General features: G+C 51.0%; 1 protein-coding gene across 3 annotated transcripts in view; it reads right to left on the bottom strand.

Moving 5' to 3' along the window:
• Positions 1 to 18,303, bottom strand: part of gsk3ba (glycogen synthase kinase 3 beta-a) — a 157,699-nt gene that overhangs the window by 22,760 nt on the left and 116,636 nt on the right. The window lies entirely within an intron of this gene.

The following is an 18,303-nucleotide window of genomic DNA, read 5'->3' as shown; positions in this document are numbered from 1 at the left end:
GGGGGGGGGGACAAAAAACAATGGCAAATCATATCCCTGACTCACACAAAATTATATATTACAATGACTTTGTTTTTTTGTTTGTTGAGCGTCTTCCTATCTCTCTTTCCGTCTGACCACCCCTCTCCTCCTCTCCCGTCTCCATATCTCTGTATAATTCCCTCCGTGGTCGTAATGCGCGTTGCCATAGCGACCGCCAGTCTGCAGGCCGTTTTCAGAGTAGATGTCATCGTGTCCAACTGGGATCCATTGTATAGGGTTTCCCCCCCTTGGACTGTTCCCCACCCAGAACACTGCCTCCTCTTCCTCTGGGTGTGGATGGAGGAGGCTACGTCATGGGGGATGGAGGAGGCTACGTCATGGGGGATGGAGGAGGCTACGTCATGGGGGATGGAGGAGGCTACGTCATGGTGGATGGAGGAGGCTACGTCATGGGGGATGGAGGAGGCTACGTCATGGGGGATGGAGGAGGCTACGTCATGGGGGATGGAGGAGGCTACGTCATGGGGGATGGAGGAGGCTACGTCATGGGGGATGGAGGAGGCTACGTCATGGGGGATGGAGGAGGCTACGTCATGGTGGATGGAGGAGGCTACGTCATGGGGGATGGAGGAGGCTACGTCATGGGGGATGGAGGAGGCTACGTCATGGGGGATGGAGGAGGCTACGTCATGGGGGATGGAGGAGGCTACGTCATGGGGGATGGAGGAGGCTACGTCATGGGGGATGGAGGAGGCTACGTCATGGGGGATGGAGGAGGCTACGTCATGGGGGATGGAGGAGGCTACGTCATGGGGGATGGAGGAGGCTACGTCATGGGGGATGGAGGAGGCTACGTCATGGGGGATGGAGGAGGCTACGTCATGGGGGATGGAGGAGGCTACGTCATGGTGGATGGAGGAGGCTACGTCATGGGGGATGGAGGAGGCTACGTCATGGGGGATGGAGGAGGCTACGTCATGGGGGATGGAGGAGGCTACGTCATGGGGGATGGAGGAGGCTACGTCATGGGGGATGGAGGAGGCTACGTCATGGGGGATGGAGGAGGCTACGTCATGGGGGATGGAGGAGGCTACGTCATGGTCGATGGAGGAGGCTACGTCATGGGGGATGGAGGAGGCTACGTCATGGGGGATGTAGAGAGCTAAGTCGTGACAGACTGGATGGTATAGCTAGCTAGCCAGCCATTCACACACCGACAGCGGAGGCGACCATGAAAAGGTGCCAACCTGCTCATCGGGAGCAGTTAAGGGTCAAGTGTCTTGCTCAAGGACACACTGCCAGTGGGAGGAGCGGGAATCACCCCTCCCCTCTGCAGAAACCTCTGGATTACCAGACGACTGCTCTCCCTCCCGAGCCACTGTCGCCCTGGTAGTGGAGCACCCAGACAGACTGGATGGTATAATTATGTCAGTTCAATGCCCTGCTTTGTGCTGATGACTCCCTGCTTCTCATCCAGACACATTATCCAGAGACAGACACTGTGGCAGCCAGGGAGAGGCATGATGGACTGATGGACAGACATACAGCATCATAGATCTACACAGAAGCCAAGCTCTCTCTCTCTCCATGTGTCTCATTGATAAATTTGGACATGAACACTAGAGAGAGCCCATCTCCACCTCCCACGAGCCAGCGTCACAGAGGAGGCTATATTTAGCCTAGCAACAGTCGATGAGTCACTTCCTGCCTCAGGAGTCGGTACAAAAGACACTTCCTCCGCTTGGTCCCAGCTGGTCGGCCAGGCAGGAACCCAATTGGTTCCTCGGCCCCTCCCAGCCGGAGAACACGCCAGCTCATTGGCTGACGCGCCGCTACCTGCGTCTGATTGACATCGGCTGTTGTGACAAAATGTAACGATACCAGATTATTCCTGGAGCCTTAAGAGTGTGTGTGTGTGTGTGTGTAGTTGTACATGTACCAGTTGTTGAGGGGCCTGGCCTACATCCATTCTTCTGGGATCTGCCATTGGGACATTTGTGCATTTGTGCGTGTGTGTGTGTGTGTGTCTCTGGGCACTTGTACTCTACAGATTATATAAATCAGTGACTTGTACTCTACAGATTATATAAATCAGTGCTTTACATAATATGTAACACAACGGGATAATGTAGGAGTGTGTGTGTGTGTGTGTGTGTGTGTGTGTGTGTGTGTGTGTGTGTGTGTGTGTGTGTGTGTGTGTGTGTGTGTGTGTGTGTGTGTGTGTGTGTGTGTGTGTGGCAGAGGGACAGTCTCGTCACTGCACACACCAGCTAAGTGCTGTCCTTTAACATAGAACAACAGACACATCTCCAGAAGCGGTAGTACGTCAGGAAAACAGAGAGAGTAGCATGACAGGAGAACAGAGAGAGAGAGAGTAGCATGACAGGAGAACAGAGCGAGTAGCATGACAGGAGAACAGAGAGAGTAGCATGACAGGAGAACAGAGAGAGTAGCATGACAGGAGAACAGAGAGAGTAGCATGACAGGAGAACAGAGAGAGAGAGTAGCATGACAGGAGAACAGAGAGAGTAGCATGACAGGAGAACAGAGAGAGAGAGTAGCATGACAGGAGAACAGAGAGAGAGAGTAGCATGACAGGAGAACAGAGAGAGAGAGTAGCATGACAGGAGAACAGAGAGAGTAGCATGACAGGAGAACAGAGAGAGTAGCATGACAGGAGAACAGAGAGAGAGAGTAGCATGACAGGAGAACAGAGAGAGTAGCATGACAGGAGAACAGAGAGAGTAGCATGACAGGAGAACAGAGAGAGAGAGTAGCATGACAGGAGAACAGAGAGAGAGAGTAGCATGACAGGAGAACAGAGAGAGAGAGTAGCATGACAGGAGAACAGAGAGAGAGAGTAGCATGACAGGAGAACAGAGAGAGAGAGTAGCATGACAGGAGAACAGAGAGAGAGAGTAGCATGACAGGAGAACAGAGAGAGTAGCATGACAGGAGAACAGAGAGAGTAGCATGACAGGAGAACAGAGAGAGTAGCATGACAGGAGAACAGAGAGAGTAGCATGACAGGAGAACAGAGAGAGTAGCATGACAGGAGAACAGAGAGAGTAGCATGACAGGAGAACAGAGAGAGTAGCATGACAGGAGAACAGAGAGAGTAGCATGACAGGAGAACAGAGAGAGTAGCATGACAGGAGAACAGAGAGAGAGAGTAGCATGACAGGAGAACAGAGAGTAGCATGACAGGAGAACAGAGAGAGAGAGTAGCATGACAGGAGAACAGAGAGAGAGAGTAGCATGACAAGAGAACAGAGAGAGTAGCATGACAGGAGAACAGAGAGAGTAGCATGACAGGAGAACAGAGAGAGAGAGTAGCATGACAGGAGAACAGAGAGTAGCATGACAGGAGAACAGAGAGTAGCATGACAGGAGAACAGAGAGAGAGAGTAGCATGACAGGAGAACAGAGAGAGTAGCATGACAGGAGAACAGAGAGAGTAGCATGACAGGAGAACAGAGAGAGAGAGTAGCATGACAGGAGAACAGAGAGAGAGAGTAGCATGACAGGAGAACAGAGAGAGTAGCATGACAGGAGAACAGAGAGAGTAGCATGACAGGAGAACAGAGAGAGTAGCATGACAGGAGAACAGAGAGAGAGAGTAGCATGACAGGAGAACAGAGAGAGAGAGTAGCATGACAGGAGAACAGAGAGAGAGAGTAGCATGACAGGAGAACAGAGAGAGTAGCATGACAGGAGAACAGAGAGAGAGAGTAGCATGACAGGAGAACAGAGAGAGTAGCATGACAGGAGAACAGAGAGAGAGAGTAGCATGACAGGAGAACAGAGAGAGTAGCATGACAGGAGAACAGAGAGAGTAGCATGACAGGAGAACAGAGAGAGTAGCATGACAGGAGAACAGAGAGAGAGTAGCATGACAGGAGAACAGAGAGAGAGAGTAGCATGACAGGAGAACAGAGAGAGTAGCATGACAGGAGAACAGAGAGAGAGAGTAGCATGACAGGAGAACAGAGAGAGTAGCATGACAGGAGAACAGAGAGAGTAGCATGACAGGAGAACAGAGAGAGAGAGTAGCATGACAGGAGAACAGAGAGTAGCATGACAGGAGAACAGAGAGAGAGAGTAGCATGACAGGAGAACAGAGAGTAGCATGACAGGAGAACAGAGAGAGAGAGTAGCATGACAGGAGAACAGAGAGAGAGAGTAGCATGACAGGAGAACAGAGAGAGTAGCATGACAGGAGAACAGAGAGAGAGAGTAGCATGACAGGAGAACAGAGAGAGAGAGTAGCATGACAGGAGAACAGAGAGAGTAGCATGACAGGAGAACAGAGAGAGTAGCATGACAGGAGAACAGAGAGAGAGAGTAGCATGACAGGAGAACAGAGAGAGTAGCATGACAGGAGAACAGAGAGAGTAGCATGACAGGAGAACAGAGAGAGAGAGTAGCATGACAGGAGAACAGGGAGAGTAGCATGACAGGAGAACAGAGAGAGAGAGTAGCATGACAGGAGAACAGAGAGAGTAGCATGACAGGAGAACAGAGAGAGTAGCATGACAGGAGAACAGAGAGAGTAGCATGACAGGAGAACAGAGAGAGTAGCATGACAGGAGAACAGAGAGAGAGAGTAGCATGACAGGAGAACAGAGAGAGAGAGTAGCATGACAGGAGAACAGAGAGAGAGAGTAGCATGACAGGAGAACAGAGAGAGAGAGTAGCATGACAGGAGAACAGAGAGAGAGAGTAGCATGACAGGAGAACAGAGAGTAGCATGACAGGAGAACAGAGAGAGTAGCATGACAGGAGAACAGAGAGAGTAGCATGACAGGAGAACAGAGAGAGTAGCATGACAGGAGAACAGAGAGAGTAGCATGACAGGAGAACAGAGAGAGAGAGTAGCATGACAGGAGAACAGAGAGAGTAGCATGACAGGAGAACAGAGAGTAGCATGACAGGAGAACAGAGAGAGAGAGTAGCATGACAGGAGAACAGAGAGAGTAGCATGACAGGAGAACAGAGAGAGAGTAGCATGACAGGAGAACAGAGAGAGTAGCATGACAGGAGAACAGAGAGAGTAGCATGACAGGAGAACAGAGAGAGAGAGTAGCATGACAGGAGAACAGAGAGAGAGAGTAGCATGACAGGAGAACAGAGAGAGAGAGTAGCATGACAGGAGAACAGAGAGAGTAGCATGACAGGAGAACAGAGAGAGTAGCATGACAGGAGAACAGAGAGAGAGAGTAGCATGACAGGAGAACAGAGAGAGAGAGTAGCATGACAGGAGAACAGAGAGAGTAGCATGACAGGAGAACAGAGAGAGAGAGTAGCATGACAGGAGAACAGAGAGAGTAGCATGACAGAGAGGAGTTTGATCATTTCGCTGCTCTTTCTGTACAAAAGATACGATTCTAACACCTACTTAACGTCACGCTGGTGAGATGATCCATATTCTACGGGGAAAAGCGGTCCATTATGTAAAAACAACCATCTTAGTGCTTGTGGGGAGGCGCTATATAAATGTATTGAATTATTATTAATATTATTATTATTATTATTATCTAGAACTCTACATAGTTACATAGCGACAGCCAAATTTACGCTAATTTGGAAAATACTAAACACGCCATCAAGCGTGTAAGTCAGACAACATTAGAAACTGGACGTGTCACTTTCACTTACAGTAAGAGTACTGTAGTTTTAACTTCACGTGAAGGAGAGAAAGAAGCTCTAGAGACGACACGTCACACAACCATAGTGGAGGAATTGGAAATATTTTGGATTAAACCCTGCAACAGCGAAAGCTTGACTTGAGGAGCTCAGAGGACCAGTCCAGACCAGCAACAGTATGTTTGCGCAGTATGTGATCAATACGCTACATTGATCCATCCACCAATGAACAGATAGAAAAGTGGCGGAAGGTATTACTTAAGTTAGACCCGGTCTGTCCAACGAATGGATAATAGTCATTGAAAATGTATTAAAAACTGATGTAGACGGACAGACACAGCAGAGCAATTTAGCCACATAACGTTAAAGATCAAAGTAAGCGCTCTACAGATATTGAGCCACATAACATTAAAGATCAAAGTAAGCGCTCTACAGATATTGAGCTCCATTTTGTAAAATGTCTGGCGTCACCGGTAACACCAGTGTTGCCATGAGTTTATTAGTCATGGCAAATGCCACATCACCACGGCAACCCTACCATGCAGCAGGACTATGGAGCTATAGTGCAGTAGCATGGCAGTCGTGTCGGGCTGGTAGTGCTCCTACGGCCCCTGGCACGGCCCCTGGCACAGCCCCTGGCTACTACACACCAGGCTCTCGCGTTACACAGACATGATGCCTCTCACAGCCTGCAGGGCTTAGCATACTTTAGGAAACGTGTGGAGGAGGTGTGTGTGTGTGCGTGCATGTGTGTCTCAATAGTCAATAGTCTTCACAAGTGTAAAGTATAATGTTTGAGTGTGTTTTTATCTATTGTGTAATTGGTTAAGGGTTCTGTAGGTTCATCAGTTCAGACTCTGTTTGATAACGGCTAGCTCTCGGTCTGCTAACAGCTAGCTTTCAGCCAGCTAATGGCTAGCTCTCGGTCTGCTAACAGCTAGCTTTCAGCCAGCTAATGGATAGCTCTCAGCCAGCTAATGGATAGCTCTCAGCCTGCTAATGGATAGCTTTCAGCCTGCTAATGGCTAGCTCTCAGCCTGCTAACGGCTAGCTCTCAGCCTGCTAATGGATAGCTCTCAGCCTGCTAACGGCTAGCTCTCAGCCTGCTAATGGATAGCTTTCAGCCTGCTAATGGCTAGCTCTCAGCCTGCTAATGGCTAGCTCTCAGTCTGCTAACGGCTAGCTCTCAGCCAGCTAATGGATAGCTTTCAGCCTGCTAATGGCTAGCTCTCAGCCTGCTAATGGCTAGCTCTCAGCCTGCTAACGGCTAGCTCTCAGCCTGCTAACGGCTAGCTCTCAGCCTGCTAACGGCTAGCTCTCAGCCTGCTAACGGCTAGCTCTCAGCCTGCTAACAGCTAGCTTTCAGCCAGCTAATGGATAGCTCTCAGCCTGCTAACGGCTAGCTCTCAGCCTGCTAACGGCTAGCTCTCAGCCTGCTAACGGCTAGCTCTCAGCCTGCTAACGGTATGCTCTCAGCCTGCTAACGGCTAGCTCTCAGCCTGCTAACAGCTAGCTTTCAGCCAGCTAATGGATAGCTCGGATAGAGCGGGTGTGAGTGAGTGAGTGAGTGAGTGAGTGAGTGAGTGAGTGAGTGAGTGAGTGAGTGAGTGAGTGAGTGAGTGAGTGAGTGAGTGAGTGAGTGAGAGTGAGAGAGAGAAAGAGATATGCAACTAATGCAAGTAAAACACTCGCAATGTCTTAAACCCTGTTCGCTCAACTGTTTGCATGTCCATGTCCTTACATAGGTGCTCCGTTATGGAATTTGTAACGTCCTTCCACCGCTTACTTTTTTGTCATACGGACACTGGGGAAATGTTCCAGCAGTGTCCCACTGTGGGTCCCTCTACTGTATGTCCCACTGTGTGTCCCTCTACTGTATGTCCCACTGTGGGTCCCTCTACTGTATGTCCCACTGTGGGTCCCTCTACTGTATGTCCCTATGTGTCCCTCTACTGTATGTCCCACTGTGTGTCCCTCTACTGTATGTCCCTGTGTGTCGCTCTACTGTATGTCCCTGTGTGTCCCTCTACTGTATGTCCCTGTGTGTCCCTCTACTGTATGTCCCTGTGTGTCCCTCTACTGTATGTCCCTGTGTGTCCCTCTACTGTATGTCCCTGTGTGTCCCTCTACTGTATGTCCCTGTGTGTCCCTCTACTGTATGTCCCTGTGTGTCCCTCTACTGTATGTCCCTGTGTGTCCCTCTACTGTATGTCCCTGTGTGTCCCTCTACTGTATGTCCCTGTGTGTCCCTCTACTGTATGTCCCTGTGTGTCCCTCTACTGTATGTCCCTGTGTGTCCCTCTACTGTATGTCCCTGTGTGTCCCTCTACTGTATGTCCCTGTGTGTCCCTCTACTGTATGTCCCTGTGTCCCTCTACTGTATGTCCCTGTGTGTCCCTGTGTGTCCCTCTACTGTATGTCCCTCTACTGTATGTCTTTTAAAGGTATGCTACGATTAGCCCTTTATGAAACATGTAACTGTTTTACCTGATGCTATTGTTGATGTGATTATGCTCCTTGCCACTGCACAAATGACCCTCTGTATTTATATTTGAATTGTATGTTTTTTGTTTAATGCCCTGTTTTATGTTGAAACTTGTTGTGTGCTGTGTTGGTCAGGACTCCCTGGAAGAAGAGATCTTGTATCTCAATGGGACATTCCTGGATAAATAAAGGATAAATAAATAAAAAAAAAAAAAAAAAAATGTGTGTCCCTCTACTGTATGTCCCTGTGTGTCCCTCTACTGTATGTCCCTGTGTGTCCCTCTACTGTATGTCCCTGTGTGTCCCTCTACTGTATGTCCCTGTGTGTCCCTCTACTGTATGTCCCTGTGTGTCCCTCTACTGTATGTCCCTGTGTGTCCCTCTACTGTATGTCCCTGTGTGTCCCTCTACTGTATGTCCCTGTGTGTCCCTCTACTGTATGTCCCTGTGTGTCCCTCTACTGTATGTCCCTGTGTGTCCCTCTACTGTATGTCCCTGTGTGTCCCTCTACTGTATGTCCCACTGTGTGTCCCTCTACTGTATGTCACTGTGTGTCCCTCTACTGTATGTCCCTGTGTGTCCCTCTACTGTATGTCCCTGTGTGTCCCTCTACTGTATGTCCCTGTGTGTCCCTGTGTGTCCCTCTACTGTATGTCCCTCTACTGTATGTCCATGTGTGTCTGTTGTAAATTCCCCATGATTTGTTATGCTGTGTATTGTCATTTCCAGTCAGGCACTTCTTTGATGGCCCAGGGGTCCTATTATTTATAGTCTGGCATCTCTCTGGACAGCCCAGGGGTCCTAATGGGTTTAAATACAGCGGCCATCTTGCCCCCATGTGTTCCATTGCTGTCTGCTTTCCCAGTAAGAGTGCGTTCATGAACTAAGTAAGTCACCAATAGCCTACAAATATAGTGCCTATGGTAATGATGGATACATGTCATATGTAGCCTGCCTTATGTGTTGAGATGCTGTGACATGCATGTGTGACTATGATTTGGTTTGCTACGTTGTGTTAATTCATGCTGCTAATTGAGCTATGCTAATGCCAATAATGCTATAGCATCTCTTCAGTTGTGTGTTCTGGATGCCATTGCATTCTGCCATTTACTTGTTATGTTGGTCCATGCGGCCGATGCTAATATGCTAGATAGCATCTTTTCAGTTGTGTGCATTATGTTTGGTCCATGCGGCCAATGCTAATATGCTAGATAGCATCTTTTTCAGTTGTGTGCATTATGTTTGGTCCATGCAGCCAATGCTAATATGCTAGATAGCATCCTTTCAGTTGTGTGCATTATGTTTGGTCCATGCAGCCAATGCTAATATGCTAGATAGCATCCTTTCAGTTGTGTGCATTATGTTTGGTCCATGCGGCCGATGCTAACATGCTAGATAGCATCCTTTCAGTTGTGCGCATTATGTTTGGTCAATGCAGCCAATGCTAATATGCTAGATAGCATATTTTGCTGTGTGTTCAGGTTATGATTAATAAGCATGTACCTCTGTTAATTATTGTGTGTTCTGCTTATCTGTTGCAGAACACCACTCACTCAATCTTTGATCGCTCCATCCAGCCCTACGACCTGGATGGAAGCATATCGCTCAACAACAGAATCCTTAATAAATACGAAAGGACTGTTCTCTGTGTCTGCGTCCGCTCTCTGACCGGGGTGTGCCCTTCTGGATGAAGTGGCTCCAGCAAACTTTGCAAACAAGCATTATATCTTCAATATTGGTCCTTCGAGCCGGAGAACTTCACCCACGACGGCGCCATGGACACACAGAGAACAGCAGCAGACGAAAATGGAAGATGAGGAGGAAGGCTGCGACAGCTTCCAGCACACCTGCAAGGCTATCTGGTTAGTTTACCACAGTCCCTCATGCCTAATACTGCACCGTCTCTACCAGATGACAGCGAAGGTGCCACCGCACAGCAGCTGCGGTCACTCAGCCTGCAGACCGAGTTTGCAGCTACAGGTGACCAGCTCCACACTGCGCTCGGGCCCCCTCCCTGCCTCTCATTGCCGGGAGCAGTCGATCAGACGCGACACTGGGACCTATCACTGTATGCTAACACCCGGCCTGACCAGCGGGAAGTGTGTGTGGGGCTCACATCGCCATCCCCATCAGAGCAGAGCCACCACAGTCGGAGCCTAACAGGTGGCACCTCTGACGCAAGAGGACCTTGCTCTACCGTGCCCCTACGCCTTCCACCACCATTGTCACATCATAGTCTGAGCGTCCCACCCAACCGCTCACCATGGTCGAGCTCGCTGCCACTAATACCGCTGCTGTGCCCAACAACTGCAACGTTACAGTCTCAAGCCACAACCTGTACACCGGGCCAAAGGCAGCAAGCCTACATGTCGACTCAGTCTCTACCGCCGACAGTAACCTCCGCACCGCTGTTCGGGGCTGCTCCGAGGCCCCCAGCCCCCACCGCGATGAGTCTGGTCATGCCACAGTCTGACTTCCAGGTGATGCAAGCAGTGGGTCACGTGGGCCAGCAAATGCCAACGGTACCAAGTTACCAGCCTACCTACCGGTCAAACCAGCCTGTGTCATCAATGGTGAGGAGCAGGCATGGCAGCACACCAGCGGCCGCACAGACCCGGTATGAGCTTACGCCAATGAGATCTGCATATCAAGTGCATCAATATACTACAGCTACGCCTGCACAGCCTAATTATCAACCTCAGACTGCAACAGCACTCTACCCTGCACGATGGTTACCCACTGCAGCTGCTCTCCAGCCAGTGGGCCAACATACAGCAGGTGCACCTCAGCAGTCTACCTATCAACTACCCTCCTGGACAGCGCCGCCTTCACCATTCACAACCGCTGTCGCAGCAGCGAGGGCATATCAGCCTCCACCAGTATTCCCTGCTCAGCAAGCGTATCAAGCGCTGCCGCACCAGCTGAGCCACCATCAACGATCATCATATCTGCCTCCACCAATCAACACTGCTCAGCAATTGCATCAAGCACTGCCGTACCAGCAGAGCCATCAACAACCAGCATGTCAGCCTCCACAAGCCATCCCTGCTCAGCATATGTATCAACCATTGCTGCACCAACTGAGCCACCATCCACAACCAGTGTATCAGCCTCAGCCTGCTGCATCGACTCAGCCAGCCTATCAGCTTGTGCATCCAACACCCGGTCCAGCACCCTATTATCATGTAGCAGTTCCACCGGTCCAGTATGTCCGTCAGGCCCAGTACACAGCACTACAGGATCCATACGCTCTCCAGCCTCCCAGGCAGCCAGTCCCTGTACCTAAACTGCCTAACCTGGTCCATGACAGCGAGAGAGAGTTCACGGACCTTAAGATGGCGCTGGACCACCTACTCGATGCCCACACTGAACTTTCTGAGCACTACAAGTACCGTGTACTTATGGAGCAGCTGGTTCTAGATGAGGCTAAGCTGATAGCCCAGTCCTGCAGGCATTATGCGCAACCCTACACCGCCGCCATGCAGGCCTTGCAGCAGCAATACGGACAGCCATATCAGCTTGCACAAAGCGAGATTGCCGCACTACTGAACGCTCCTGATCTCAAAGCAGGAGATACCAAAGCCTTCCAGAGCTTCGCCCCCTGGGCGTCGACTTGCTAGTGGGAATGTTCACATCACTGGAAGGACCTAACGGGATGGAAGTCAGGTCGACCGGCCATGTGGACCGGCTCCTGTGTAAACTCCCTACGCAAGTGAGAGATGGCTTTGTGGAGCACCTACAGGCTCGAGGTCGCCTCGACACGACCAGCCTAAACCCGTACGACCTTCGAGACCTCGCCGACTGGCTCAGGGTAAAGGCTGAAGCTCAAAGACTGTCAGAGAGAATGGCACAGCGCCATCGGATGGAAGGGACACAGTTCTCTAACAGAGACAAGCAAGTTCCCCCACCCAGACCTTGCAACCAGCCTTTCTCTGTTTATTATGGCTCCGCCAAGCCTAAACAAGACAGCCACCAGCCTGCTGAGACATCTCAATCAGAAGCCAAGAAGCAGAAGTTCAAGAGGATGTGTCTCTTCTGTAGGAGTGCCGAGCACTACCTATCGCAGTGTCCAGACATTGTCCAATGCTCGCCGGGAAAGGTTGAGAAGTGGATAGCAAATGGCAAACGTTGTCGTAATTGCGGTCGTACCAGCCATGAGCAAGATGCCTGCACCTTGAGGAAACCATGCAGTGAGTGCCAGGAGGTCCACCTCAGAGTTCTCCACGCCATCGCCAAGCCGGGTCCCCGTGCCTACCTCATCACACCAAAGGATGGTGCCTCGCTCTCCAACTCCAAACAAGGAGGGAAGGTGTACCTTAAGGTGGTACCAATCGTCATTACTAACGGGAGCAAGTCACTGCACACTTATGCGATCCTAGACGATGGAGCTGAACGCACGATAATACTGCCTGCTGCAGCTCGACACCTGGACCTTAAAGGCGAAGTGGAGTCCCTCGCACTGCGGACGATTCGCCAGGACGTGGCTCGCCTCACTGGCAAGTCTGTAGATTTCCATGTGGCCTCCCTGACTCATCCTTCTGAACAGCACCTGGTGAAGGGCGCCTTCACAGCAGGTCGATTAGCCCTGTCCGAGCAGTCTTACCCTGTGACTGCGCTTCAGGAACGCTATCGCCACCTGAGGGGGCTCCCATTGCAGGACTTCAGTCAAGTGCATCCACTACTGCTAATTGGTGCAGACTGCACCCATCTGATCACATCCCAAGAACCCATCAGATTCGGCCCCAAAGGTGGACCCGCAGCAGTCCACACAGCGCTCGGCTGGGCACTCCAAGGCCCAGATGGTCTTGCGTCACAGGCTACTTCATGCTACTTTACCTCTCTCAAGTCTGCACCGGACGACCTCTATCAACACGTTGAACGTCTCTGGCAGCTTGATGTGCTTCCATTTAGAAGTGGAAAGCTAGCAGTAAGGGCCCGTCTGGACCACGAGACTGTGGGCATCCTGGAAGCACGCACTGAGAGGGTGAAGGTTGGTGACACACTCCGATACGCCACGCCTCTGCTCCGCGCAAAGGACGCGCCACCACTGAAAGCCACTGCCAAAGCAGTCATGCCAATGCCCCGTAACACAGAGCAAAGACTGGTAGGAGATTCAGCTAAGGCTCAAATCACTGGAGCAGAGATCAAAAAGCTCGATGGAGGATGTGTTGCCAAGCTGGGTGAAGAAGCGGTAAATGAGTCTGACGAGTCATGGTTCACCCATCACGGGGCGGCGGCCGACTCCTCCTTACCTCAACCTAACCTGCATGACACCGAAGTCTTCCTGCTGAAGACCAGCCAGGCGGACTGCTTCCCAGAGGGATTTAAGTGTCTCAGAGCTGGAAACCCAGTACTGCCCAGTAGTAAGCTCAGTACGCTCTCACCAGAGATGGATCATACAATGGGTCTTCTCCAAATTGGTGGACGCTCTTGTCACCTGGACACCTCCTGTTCTACTGACATCCACCCCATAGTTCTCGATCCTGGCCATGCAGTGACGAAACTCATCAAGGATGTAGATGCCCGCCTACTCCACCCAGGGCCCGATAGGGTCTTCGCAGAGATCAGGCACCAGTACTGGGTCCTGTGGGGAAGACGGGCCATCAAGCATCATCAGAGGACCTGCACAGGATGTAGGAAGTGGAGGTGGGAGCCGGTGGCTCCAATGGTGGCAGACTTACCTCCTGCCCGGTTGCGGCCCCTTAAGCCACCATTATGTGACACCAAACAGGTTGCTGATGGGGCGGCGGGATGCCTCCCTGCCACAAGTGTCCTACGCTCCCGACCCGACTGTGGCAAATGATGGCGACAATCAGAGACTTCGGTAGCCACTTAGGGAATTTGACTGTTTACATAATAGCTATGCTATTCTTGGGGCGGCTGTTGTAAATTCCCCATGATTTGTTATGCTGTGTATTGTCATTTCCAGTCAGGCACTTCTTTGATGGCCCAGGGGTCCTATTATTTATAGTCTGGCATCTCTCTGGACAGCCCAGGGGTCCTAATGGGTTTAAATACAGCGGCCATCTTGCCCCCATGTGTTCCATTGCTGTCTGCTTTCCCAGTAAGAGTGCGTTCATGAACTAAGTAAGTCACCAATAGCCTACAAATATAGTGCCTATGGTAATGATGGATACATGTCATATGTAGCCTGCCTTATGTGTTGAGATGCTGTGACATGCATGTGTGACTATGATTTGGTTTGCTACGTTGTGTTAATTCATGCTGCTAATTGAGCTATGCTAATGCCAATAATGCTATAGCATCTCTTCAGTTGTGTGTTCTGGATGCCATTGCATTCTGCCATTTACTTGTTATGTTGGTCCATGCGGCCGATGCTAATATGCTAGATAGCATCTTTTCAGTTGTGTGCATTATGTTTGGTCCATGCGGCCAATGCTAATATGCTAGATAGCATCTTTTTCAGTTGTGTGCATTATGTTTGGTCCATGCAGCCAATGCTAATATGCTAGATAGCATCCTTTCAGTGGTGTGCATTATGTTTGGTCCATGCAGCCAATGCTAATATGCTAGATAGCATCCTTTCAGTTGTGTGCATTATGTTTGGTCCATGCGGCCGATGCTAACATGCTAGATAGCATCCTTTCAGTTGTGCGCATTATGTTTGGTCCATGCAGCCAATGCTAATATGCTAGATAGCATATTTTGCTGTGTGTTCAGGTTATGATTAATAAGCATGTACCTCTGTTAATTATTGTGTGTTCTGCTTATCTGTTGCAGAACACCACTCACTCAATCTTTGATCGCTCCATCCAGCCCTACGACCTGGATGGAAGCATATCGCTCAACAACAGAATCCTTAATAAATACGAAAGGACTGTTCTCTGTGTCTGCGTCCGCTCTCTGACCGGGGTGTGCCCTTCTGGATGAAGTGGCTCCAGCAAACTTTGCAAACAAGCATTATATCTTCAATAGTGTCCCTCTACTGTATGTCCCTGTGTGTCCCTCTACTGTATGTCCCTGTGTGTCCCTCTACTGTATGTCCCTGTGTGTCCCTCTACTGTATGTCCCTGTGTGTCCCTCTACTGTATGTCCCTGTGTGTCCCTCTACTGTATGTCCCTGTGTGTCCCTCTACTGTATGTCCCTGTGTGTCCCTCTACTGTATGTCCCTGTGTGTCCCTCTACTGTATGTCCCTGTGTGTCCCTCTACTGTATGTCCCTGTGTGTCCCTCTACTGTATGTCCCTGTGTGTCCCTCTACTGTATGTCCCTGTGTGTCCCTCTACTGTATGTCCCTGTGTGTCCCTCTACCGTATGTCCCTGTGTGTCCCTCTACTGTATGTCCCTGTGTGTCCCTCTACCGTATGTCCCTGTGTGTCCCTCTACCGTATGTCCCTGTGTGTCCCTCTACTGTATGTCCCTGTGTGTCCCTCTACTGTATGTCCCTGTGTGTCCCTCTACCGTATGTCCCTGTGTGTCCCTCTACTGTATGTCCCTGTGTGTCCCTCTACTGTATGTCCCTGTGTGTCCCTCTACTGTATGTCCCTGTGTGTCGCTCTACTGTATGTCCCTGTGTGTCCCTCTACTGTATGTCCCTGTGTGTCCCTCTACTGTATGTCCCTGTGTGTCCCTCTACTGTATGTCCCTGTGTGTCGCTCTACTGTATGTCCCTGTGTGTCCCTCTACTGTATGTCCCTGTGTGTCCCTATACCGTATGTCCCTATGTGTCCCTCTACTGTATGTCCCTGTGTGTCCCTCTACTGTATGTCCCTGTGTGTCCCTCTACTGTATGTCCCACTGTGTGTCCCTCTACTGTATGTCCCACTGTGGGTCCCTCTACTGTATGTCCCTGTGTGTCCCTCTACTGTATGTCCCTGTGTGTCCCTCTACTGTATGTCCCTGTGTGTCCCTCTACTGTATGTCCCTGTGTGTCCCTCTACTGTATGTCCCTGTGTGTCCCTCTACTGTATGTCCCTGTGTGTCCCTCTACTGTATGTCCCTGTGTGTCCCTCTACTGTATGTCCCTGTGTGTCCCTCTACTGTATGTCCCTGTGTGTCCCTCTACTGTATGTCCCTGTGTGTCCCTCTACTGTATGTCCCTGTGTGTCCCTCTACTGTATGTCCCTGTGTGTCCCTCTACTGTATGTCCCTGTGTGTCCCTCTACTGTATGTCCCTGTGTGTCCCTCTACTGTATGTCCCTGTGTGTCCCTCTACTGTATGTCCCTGTGTGTCCCTCTACTCTATGTCCCTGTGTGTCCCTCTACTGTATGTCCCTGTGTGTCCCTCTACTGTATGTCCCTGTGGGTCCCTCTACTGTATGTCCCTGTGTGTCCCTCTACTGTATGTCCCTGTGTGTCCCTCTACTGTATGTCCCTGTGTGTCCCTCTACTGTATGTCCCTGTGTGTCCCTCTACTGTATGTCCCTGTGTGTCCCTCTACTGTATGTCCCTGTGTGTCCCTCTACTGTATGTCCCTGTGTGTCCCTCTACTGTATGTCCCTGTGTGTCCCTCTACTGTATGTCCCTGTGTGTCCCTCTACTGTATGTCCCTGTGTGTCCCTCTACTGTATGTCCCTGTGTGTCCCTCTACTGTATGTCCCTGTGTGTCCCTCTACTGTATGTCCCTGTGTGTCCCTCTACTGTATGTCCCTGTGTGTCCCTCTACTGTATGTCCCTGTGTGTCCCTCTACTGTATGTCCCTGTGTGTCCCTCTATGTCTCTCTGTATCTCTATGTGCATGCGTCAGTATACTGAGAACCCCTGTGTGATTTCAAGAGGGCAGGCGGCACGTGGGGGGCTTGTGGGGTGGAGAAGGAGGGTGGGGGGGTTCTGTAGAGGGGAGGGGTGTATAGTGTGGAAGGAGGGTGGGGGGGGTTTCTGTAGAGGGGAGGGGGGTATAGTGTGGAAGGAGGGTGGGGGGGTTTCTGTAGAGGGGAGGGGGGTATAGTGTGGAAGGAGGGTGGGGGGGGGTTCTGTAGAGGGGAGGGGTGTATAGTGTGGAAGGAGGGTGGGGGGGTTTATGTAGAGGGGAGGGGGGTATAGTGTGGAAGGAGGGTGGGGGGGTTCTGTAGAGGGGAGGGGGGTATAGTGTGGAAGGAGGGTGGGGGGGGGGTTCTGTAGAGGGGAGGGGGGTATAGTGTGGAAGGAGGGTGGGGGGGTTCTGTAGAGGGGAGGGGGGTATAGTGTGGAAGGAGGGTGGGGGGGTTCTGTAGAGGGGAGGGGGGTATAGTGTGGAAGGAGGGTGGGGGTTTCTGTAGAGGGGAGGGGTGTATAGTGTGGAAGGAGGGTGGGGGGGGGGGGTTCTGTCGAGGGGAGGGGTGTATAGTGTGGAAGGAGGGTGGGGGGGTTCTGTAGAGGGGAGGGGGGTATAGTGTGGAAGGAGGGTGGGGGGGTTCTGTAGAGGGGAGGGGGTATAGTGTGGAAGGAGGGTGGGGGGGGTTCTGTCGAGGGGAGGGGTGTATAGTGTGGAAGGAGGGTGGGGGGGTTCTGTAGAGGGGAGGGGGGTATAGTGTGGAAGGAGGGTGGGGGGGGTTTCTGTAGAGGGGAGGGGTGTATAGTGTGGAAGGAGGGTGGGGGGGGTTTCTGTAGAGGGGAGGGGTGTATAGTGTGGAAGGAGGGTGGGGGGGTTCTGTAGAGGGGAGGGGTGTATAGTGTGGAAGGAGGGTGGGGGGGTTCTGTAGAGGGGAGGGGTGTATAGTGTGGAAGGAGGGTGGGGGGGTTCTGTAGAGGGGAGGGGTGTATAGTGTGGAAGGAGGGTGGGGGGGTTCTGTAGAGGGGAGGGGTGTATAGTGTGGAAGGAGGGTGGGGGGGGGGGGTTCTGTAGAGGGGAGGGGGGTATAGTGTGGAAGGAGGGTGGGGGGGTTCTGTAGAGGGGAGGGGGGTATAGTGTGGAAGGAGGGTGGGGGGGGGTTCTGTAGAGGGGGGTATAGTGTAGAGCCATATGAAATCCGCGATCACGGAATCGCGGACGGAATCGCGGAATTGAGCAATAAAAATGGAATCAACTGTAAAAAAAAATAAATAAAATATATACTTTTTTTTTTTTTTTTTTTTTTTTTTTTTGTAATGTTGTGGGACTTGTACAGCACTTTGTTCAACTTTGTCAGTGCTGTAAAGTTTAAACCTTTTTAAATCTTAGACAAACAAAACACTGCTTTCATGAAATATTGTAAGCAGTCATTTGAGGCTTTATAAAAGCAGCACAATGAACACAAATCTGTCAGTGCCGAG

This window comes from Notolepis coatsorum, assembly GCF_963971535.1.
Source record: "Notolepis coatsorum genome assembly, chromosome: 5".
Lineage (NCBI taxonomy): Eukaryota > Metazoa > Chordata > Actinopteri > Aulopiformes > Paralepididae > Notolepis > Notolepis coatsorum.
The sequence above is the reverse complement of the archived record's forward strand: the minus strand, read 5'-3'. Positions and strand labels throughout refer to the sequence as shown.